The sequence below is a fragment of the Corvus brachyrhynchos genome, unplaced genomic scaffold (assembly GCF_000691975.1).
Source record: "Corvus brachyrhynchos isolate BGI_N302 unplaced genomic scaffold, ASM69197v1 scaffold310, whole genome shotgun sequence".
NCBI classification, from domain to species: domain Eukaryota; kingdom Metazoa; phylum Chordata; class Aves; order Passeriformes; family Corvidae; genus Corvus; species Corvus brachyrhynchos.
Genome location: NW_008236213.1, coordinates 2,849,530 through 2,858,166, shown reverse-complemented (window position 1 = coordinate 2,858,166; position 8,637 = coordinate 2,849,530). Strand labels below are relative to the sequence as shown.

At 37.0% G+C, this 8,637-nt stretch overlaps 1 long non-coding RNA gene across 3 annotated transcripts; it reads right to left on the bottom strand.

Moving 5' to 3' along the window:
- Positions 1-3,376: 3,376 nt before the first annotated feature.
- LOC108449082 lies at positions 3,377-8,637 on the bottom strand. Of its 3 annotated transcripts, none has more exons than XR_001865187.1 (3): positions 8,576-8,637; positions 5,931-6,981; positions 3,377-4,667 (listed from the first exon to the last, which is right to left on the bottom strand). It is a non-coding gene; the product is annotated as an uncharacterized LOC108449082 (long non-coding RNA). The 3 variants fall into 3 exon arrangements; XR_001865186.1 differs by having other exon boundaries at positions 5,931-6,006; positions 6,912-8,631; XR_001865185.1 differs by having other exon boundaries at positions 5,931-8,631.

The window sequence follows — 8,637 nt, the reverse complement described above, 5'->3', positions numbered from 1 at the left end:
GAGATAGGCCTATGCCTAGTGTCCAGAGCAGATGGCCTCATTTTATTTCATTTCTACATTAGGCCATGATTTTTCTGAATGATAGTAAGTTGTTTCACTTGTCTGTGCCTTAGGAGTTGTTATACAAATAAATAATGGATATTCGGAGAATTATATTTAAAAGCGTAGAGCAACCTAAACATTTCACCTCACAATTAATGCTTTGTTTAAGGAAAACTTCATATCACTACTAATACAATATACCACACACATTTCAGAGACAATGACACACAGAATTTTGATTTATCAGAAGTACTTTTCATTTTTTAAGAGGTTCTTCTGAAACTGAACTTCTCATAGGGACAACATCCAGAACCATTAACTTTGGGCCTCAGGAAAGAGAGGACTCTACACAGATGTTGCCTTCTTTTGGAATTAAACCATCTGGACCATGACTGGTGCTCTGCAAAAGCTTAGCTGAGATTGCAAAGGAGAAGTGGATAGATTTTGCCTCTCTAATTCTTGAGCCTCTGTATATCCTCTTCTAGACCAATGAATGCCAAAATACTCAGAAGATCGTATGATAAGCTTAGGCTTACTAGCAACATTTTCATTCATGCTTTCCCATCTTCTGCAACAAGACTAGAATGCAAGACATCAGAGGAATTCAGACCTCTGACCTTCTGAATATTCACAATGAACATGCTTTGAAAGCATCATACACTTCAATCTCAGGACATCTTTGTTGTCTTTGGTGTGGTACAATTACTAAAATAAGATGGTTGGAATGCCTTTCCATGTACCAAAACAAACACCCTCACATGGTTCTGTAACATGCATCTGCACCAAATACTCCATGGTTGTGGTTCTAAACAAATTGTTTGACAGGTTTATAAAGCTAGTCTCAGATATGAATCATTATTATTCCAAAAAGTTACATTTTATCTCGTGCTGTGTTGAGAGCAGGGGAAATAGAAACATTTTCTCTATATATGACTTTTATATATTTTATGACTTTGGCTTTAACATCACCAAAATGCACTGGAATTTAAATTCTCTACTTTCAATACTTTTAAAAAAGATGGAAGAACGGAGGAGTCAGGAATTTATGATACATACCTCTTTAATATGCTGTCATTAGTGATGGTTTTAGAATGACAAATAATCAAAGACAATATTAAGAAAAAAAGATTACATACAAAGAATTTTGTATTTATTGACTGATTAACATACGTGTTCAGATGAGTTAGAGAAATAGTCCTGTTTTATTTGAGATATAAATAAGTTGCTTTACACCATTCACATTGGGGGAAATTCTGCGTGTAAAAAATAGGATATTTTTCAACTTTCTGCAGGCTTTTCCAATTGGCCATATTCTTCTTTCATAACTTTCTCCAGTGATACTTTTCAGAGGCTCTTCAGCTTCCTTCAAACACTGGATTACTTAATATGGTAAAAAGATGAGCTGTGTTGTTCTTTGATACCTAGACACTCAGGGAGTAGTGTGTATACTACTCCAAATCCTTCAAAATCTGAAAGAGAAGCTTCTGGTGGACAGGCATAATGTTTCACAGAAGTATATATCTTATCAGACCATTGTGTTGAGACTGAAGATTCCCACAAATCAAATCTGAGTTTTAACAATCTAGGGGGATTTTTGGAAATGTGGAAAAGACAGGAACTCTACTCCAGGGGAAAAAAGATTTCTGTGTACTGCTTAAAGATGCAAATGGCAATCTACTCTATTAAAATTCAATTGGCAGGATAAGAAAATAAAGAACTGACCTGAACTAGAAGGGTGCTTTAATGTATGAAGAGTACCTTTTCTTAAGGTTTAATGAATTTAAACCTGTAGATTAACTGACATGGAAAGCTAGGCTTTCCTCATATTTAAAATAAAATGTTGCTGAAATAATGTGCAAGTGCTTCTACTGAACTAAGTCCTAATACCTCTGAGTTCTCTCTGAAAAAGAAGGAATATATATTGTCACAATTCATAGTGAACGTGGGGAGTTAGAATATACAAAGAAATTTGAGAAAAACTCAGAAGGTTCTGGGGTTAGAAACTTAAAGGCAAGAGAGAGTATTATTTTCTTTATTTAATAACATCAGCCTATGTTTTATTTTTGCATTTGGTATCTCTCCATACTTCATATATACATGAATATATTTCACTAGATGTGAAAGAAGATATTAGAAAGTGGCTGCAGTAGTTCTTACTGTAGACTTAAAGGTATGTACCACCCTGTGAAGGATCCTTTGTTCTGGTTAAACAGAGCAAACAAATAGTTATAATCTCAAGACTTCCATGACTAATAAGTAAATGTGTTAATACACACTCTTATCTTGGATAGAAATTAAAAGGGAGACTGTTCTCTTCAACATAAAGCAGACAGTTCATGCAGCTTGTAATTAAGATGTTAGAAACCACCTAAAGAAGTCAGTATAATGAAACTGGGGTGAATATTTGTAAATAAAATCACCTCCAAATCTTGTGTCTAGAGGAATGAAACTACGAGCAGCAGCTCAGTACTGTTCTGTTGTTAATGAAGTTCAAGAGAAAATTTTGACATTTGCTTTTTAACTGATCTGACTCGCACTGTTAGTGTCATGCTCAGAAAACCTGATTAAGGCACTGTCCTTGAAAAGCAGTTACACAGCTAACTGGAAGTGTTTTGTATGGATAATACCTTCAACTGTAAGTGGTCAGTTATGCTCTGGAGACTTGCAAACCTTTGTTCAAAATCTGAAAAGTTTTGGCTTAAACCACAAAGAACAAGGAAGATAGGCAATCAGTCAAAATAAATTGTGTATCCTACCTTGGCAACCATTATTCTGATGTCCTCTCCCAAATCCACACAACATATTCTGTCAAGGTCATTCTTTGCTTCTCAAAGCCTTTCATAGTGCAAACATGTAGAACATTTGAAGTCAGCTCAGCTTTGTACCCTGATAATACTTTTAGGTTACATAAGTGAGATGAAATGATCAAAATGAAAATTGCAAAACTACAAAATTGAAACCAAATCTGTTAAAGAAGCAACATATATATATATGACACATATATTTATAGTATTTGCATGTATTTATATTACATGCAAATTAACTTTGCAAATGTCAAAGACCACAAACTAGTACAACAGCAGTTTTCTGTGATTCCAGTACCTAATAAAAGGATGGTAAGCGTGCAGAAAATAGAGGATTTTTCTATTAATGATTTACTGATACGATTAATTGGGTGAGGAAAAGGAAGTTATGATGTAGAACAGCTAAAGCTCTATGAAAGATAAACCTCAAGGACACCAATCAAATCCAACAGGTAGGTTTGTACTGTGGAACAGATAGAATATTTTTTAAATATCTTATCAGTAAAGTAGAACTCAACAAAGGTCAGAAATTCGTTTTTCAAAAATATATTTTATTTCTTTGTATTTCTTTTGGAGCCAGCTTTTCATGAATTATAAAGATAAGACAATTGATTTTAACACCAATCAAATACTAGAAGTGAAATGTTACTTTCCTCAGAACTCTCCAGTGCAATTTTCTTTTTCCAAAATCCACATGGGAATCTTTTTTATAACTCCTGGACTCGTACTTACGTCTGGACGTTGAAGCAACATGGTGTTCAAAATATTTTGCCACTAGATAGGCAAATTCCTACTACTGATGTCCAGATCATCTGTTTTTTAAGATGTTTAGTTTAAATGATAGCTTTGAACACTATGATTAAATGGCTTTGAAAACACCATTCTCAGGGCCTGTGACTGGCACACAAGCAATAAAGTAGTGTTGTGCCAACTATATTACTGGAGGGGATAACAGAGATTTAAGAGCCTAAGAAAAAACCATGTAGCCTTTTCTAAAGAGGTGGAGATGATAAAGATCTGACTCTTTGGACATCAAGGATTCCAGAACTATTTTTAAGATCTGCAGATTCCTTGCCATTGTTACAGCTAATAGCTGCTTGATTCACTTCAGCCATGGTGCCAGAAAATTGACAGACTTGGCATAAAGGGGTCACATGATAAACTAGGCACGGATGTTGCTGCTGAGTTTTATTCCCTCTGACAACAGTGAGGTCCTTGGCAGGTCTACCTGCTGGATTTAGGAAGAGGAGCAGCACTGCCATTACTGCTAGCCATCATGAATGGAAGCATACAGACATTATGACTAGAGGGCCAGGGTGGGATGAAGAGAAATTAAAAGGAGGGAGAGAATGTGTCAGGCTGGATGCTGTTACTGCACCCAGAAATGATTATTCAGATATGCACTGCCTCTGGAGAAAGCAAGGAGGGTACTCTGTGGAGGGTGTTTCTGACAGTTCCTTGTCCGTCTGGCAATTATTCAGGGAGGCACTTATCCAGAGGTCTCTATAAAATTGTGTCACTCTTGTCTGCTCTTTTTTTACAGGATGCTCAAAAGGATTGTGTGGTATGTGCTGGATACATCAATCACACAAGACTGTTGTTTTAAAGCCCACAGCCATGCTGAGACATACCAACAATGGTTTTAATGTTTGCTGGTGGTTGAATGTTTATGCTGTTTTCAGGTTACTGTCCTCTAGGAACTGCAGCTGGCACTGTGTGATTCTGCTGCCGGGAGAGCAAGGGTGGTGAGCAGCAGGCAGAGGAAAAGAATAACTGCAGGGTCCTCTTCAGTGGGAGTGAGGAATTGGTCCTTCTTCCATCCTGTTAAGACAAAAATAAAAGTGAAATTCTTTCATCTGTTTCTCTGTAATTTGGAAATCTGTAGCTTCCAGTGGAAAAAAGCACCCACAATTTATTAAAATATGAGCTTCTGTTTGTGTCAGGCTGAAAGAGATGTAACAGACAGTGGTAGCAGCAGGGGAAAGGAAAACTGAGCTATCATTGTTTTTCTGAGTCTTAAGTGGTAGAGTTGTTTTCCCCCAGAGAGAGAACAGATAGTGGTGCTTACAATAGATGCAACTGCTGATCCAGGTGAGAACTATGTTTTCAATTTATTAGTCTGGAAGAATACAAAATAAAAGAGCTGTTGGCTGCAATAATTTTGGTAGATCTTCGTAAGTGATGTATGAGAAAAGGTTTAACAGGTTTTGCTCACTTCATTAATATATTTCTTTTGAGCAAGGGTGCACCTGGAAACTCAATAATATCATATCCCTCAGCCTTGGGTCATGCCTTAGGTAGGTAAATAAATTTGTTACACAGTTACAGTTGGGAAAAATTGAACCATGAAAGGATCGTGACTTATTCAAAGCCAGAAAAATCCTCTGTAATACAGTCAAGAAGAATATTCAAGTTAGATATCAAGGTATCAATATTCTAAAGACTGAGGACAAAAATTGAACTGATTTCAGTAGTTAATGCTAGATGTACAAACTAGTGATAAAAAAATCAAGGCACCAGATCTTCTTATACAGTACAAGAACTGCACTCTAGCTTGCTAATTGCTCTGTTGCCTGTCTTTCATACTTAAATTGCAAACTCTTTGGAAACAGATCACCTTTTTGCTTTGGATCATATGGTGGATAGACTAAAAGGTTCACTAGTTCATGAGTAAATGCTAGAGCAAAAAAAAAAGTTAAGTGTAAGGAATGTGACTAGACAGTGCAGGAGTGTTGTAAGTAGCATCAGTATCATTAGTCCTTAAAAAGAATCAGGGAACTGTTGTTACATGCTTTGGCAGAACAAGCACGTTTAAGTACAGCTCTTTTATTATGCGTCTGACACCTAGGTCAAGACATCACCTTCACTTTTGTAGATCCAAAAAACATTTTTAACAGAAGTTCAGTTCCATGTGGACTGAAATGTGAGGGAAAAAAATAATCTTTTAACATGTTTTCAATTGAAATAATGAAGAAAAGCAAAAGTAAAACATTAAGAAAAGAAATACATAAATAACAGTAGATGAGACATTCCTAGTGTGTCAGCAAAACTGCTAGAATTCCCTGTAACAGATTCCAGTTTTACCTTTCTCTCCCCTGACAAGTGATAGGGGATCCTGCTTTTCGGAAGGAAATTTCTTCTGAAAGGTACACCTGTTATGCTATAAAGTAAGAATAGTGCATCAGCAAGATGGCAAAGCATTTCTACAGAAAACAGAAATGCCAGCAGATTTTCAGTAGGACCTAGGAAACAAGGATGAAAAGGTCCTCAGACTGGTCCTCATTTAGTTGTTTGACTTCTCCATTACATGGAGGAGTAAACAGGAAAGGATTTTGGCTTAGGAGCAGGTTTGTTTTCCCTTTCTCACAACGGAACGAATGAATAGAAGATCAAGGTGAGGATAAGACTTTCTACACAGACTAAGAAGACAGAGAGAATCCAGTTTGTATACAGTATTAAAGCATTTTTTGCATGTTTAGTCAAGACCAGAAACTGTGGACTGTGTTATCTCTCATATTTATTCTGTTTGTGCATGATGATGCCTAGGTTATGTATTCAGGGGCATGGCAGATTCCTATCTCTAGCATGTTGAAAATTGTTGATTATTCATTACACTGTTACAAGTTTTGTGCAACAAGGAAACTCCTTGGCTTGCAAAATCTTAGTGTGTTCCCAAACAGAAGTTTCTTTGTGTACAACAGTAGATGTTCCAAATATTGCATGATGCTAATTTGAGGCCAAAGGCCTCTGTTTCATAACAAACCCTGGGTGCCGCTACTTGTGACTGAAAACTGCTAGAAGTCTCATGTTACCTTCTAGAGCTGTGTTTTAGACAGACTGAGAAATAATCTATGCAAGAGGTAACTGAGTATCTTTCTGAGCTCTTGGTAAGTTTTGTACTTTGTTTTTCAATCAGGTCAACTCATTTGTTTAAGTGCAAAAAAATTTCTAAGAGCAAATGAGAAGAAAACACAGATGTCAATCAGCATGTTCAGTTTCTGATTTCAAAGTGATAGCGCCTCTATATTGTGCACAAATCTATGTTGCATGCCAGCAACGTACAACCTAATGTTCTGGAGTGAGGACTGGAAGGTGGGTCTTGTTAGTCACTGTGCTTCCTTCTCTGGTCAAGGCACTGTGGAGAAACACACATTTGAAAAAATAAGGTGAATATAAGGATTATAGGCAGAATGCAATTTATTAGAATTGAAATTCAGCCAGTAATAAGGAGATAAACAACCCTTATCAGGCCCACCATGCATTTTTTAATTACAGAATCATAAGGGTTTTCCACTTTGCATCTTATCCAAAAGTAACTCAAAACCTTGACAGTGCTGGCCTTACTCAGAAGGCAAAGTAATGCCTTAACAGGGGTGGTGATAGCACTGGTCTGCTTTTACGTATTTCTTACACCGGTGCCTGTATTTTATGTTTTGCACTGTCCCTGTATTTTATGTTTTGCCCTGTTGCTTTCCAGAAAACATTTCTCCTCTGTGCACATGCACATTCCTCAGTACCCCACTGTTACTCCTACATTTTGCCTTGAATTTCCTGTTTCCTTCTCCCTTGTTGGAGTCTTGGCACTTGGGAAAGTTTTTCCCTAGAACTGTCATACATATTGTATGTACCCTTACCTCCTAGATTTACTTTTATTGAAGATTTGCTTTTTCTTCTCTGTATTCTATTCCAACCAATTGCTATTCAAAGGGGTATTCCTATTCCACATGATGAGCATTTATAAAACACCTAAAGCTGTTTTCTTATTCTGTTTAGATGTCTTTAAAAGCATGAGGTTTTGTGTGGTTTTCTTGTTCTCTTTCCTTGGTCTATTAATGTCATTGTATGGCAGAGAGGAATATTTGAAAAGACACAAGGGCACTGATTTGCATGCAACTAATTTCATGCTGCTTCTACAAAGTGGATACTTTGTTATCTTTTTTTTCCATGAATAACATTCCCACTTTGTCAGTGCGTCTTGGTTTAGGAACCTTCCAGAAACAGTCTGTAATTTATAGCAGTCTTTGAGTGTCAAACGCTACCTTTATGAAACTCAGAACTGATTTACATCTCTCAGTTGTACATTACAAGAGAATATTTACATGATCTGCTTATCCCAAAGAAACCTTAGTTGAAAGACGACAATAAATGCAACTGACTTTCTCACAGCATCTTTCACTAAAAAACCTGCACAAGGGTGGCTGTAGGGGGGCATCTTGACAGATCACCTAAGTAATCCACTCAGTGTGACCTCGAGGCCTTATCTACTGATATTATTCTGCAAGTATATAGAGCACAAAGGGTGCCCTCAGGCTTTCGTCTAGAAAGACCTCTTCCAATCTGGTCATGACATCCTCCAGCAAAGACCCTACATTTAGGTCAGCATCTGATCACGTATGCAAGGCAAGAAAGAATCTTCTTCTGTTAGAAGGTACTTCTCACTCAACTAGTGCTTCAGATCAGATCACTGATCCCAGGAAATTGACCATACTAATACTCATTGTTGAGACGCTTAGTTAATGTTACACTTGGATACCTACCAAATTCAGAGAAACAAGCCTGAAATATTCAGCTAACTACTTTGAACTGTGTGACTTTTACTGTATCTAAAAATCACACCACCCTGAAAACAACCTTGTGTGCATAGCAATATGCAGTTTTCTCATCTCAGATCAAAAAGCAAAACTACCCCAATGCGGTCGAGTGAAAATCTAAACCAGGAGAAAATTTACTTGAACCTCCCCGAGGTTCTGGTCATGTGATGTCTCCTGCCTTTCTTCTCTCTCCCAGTCTC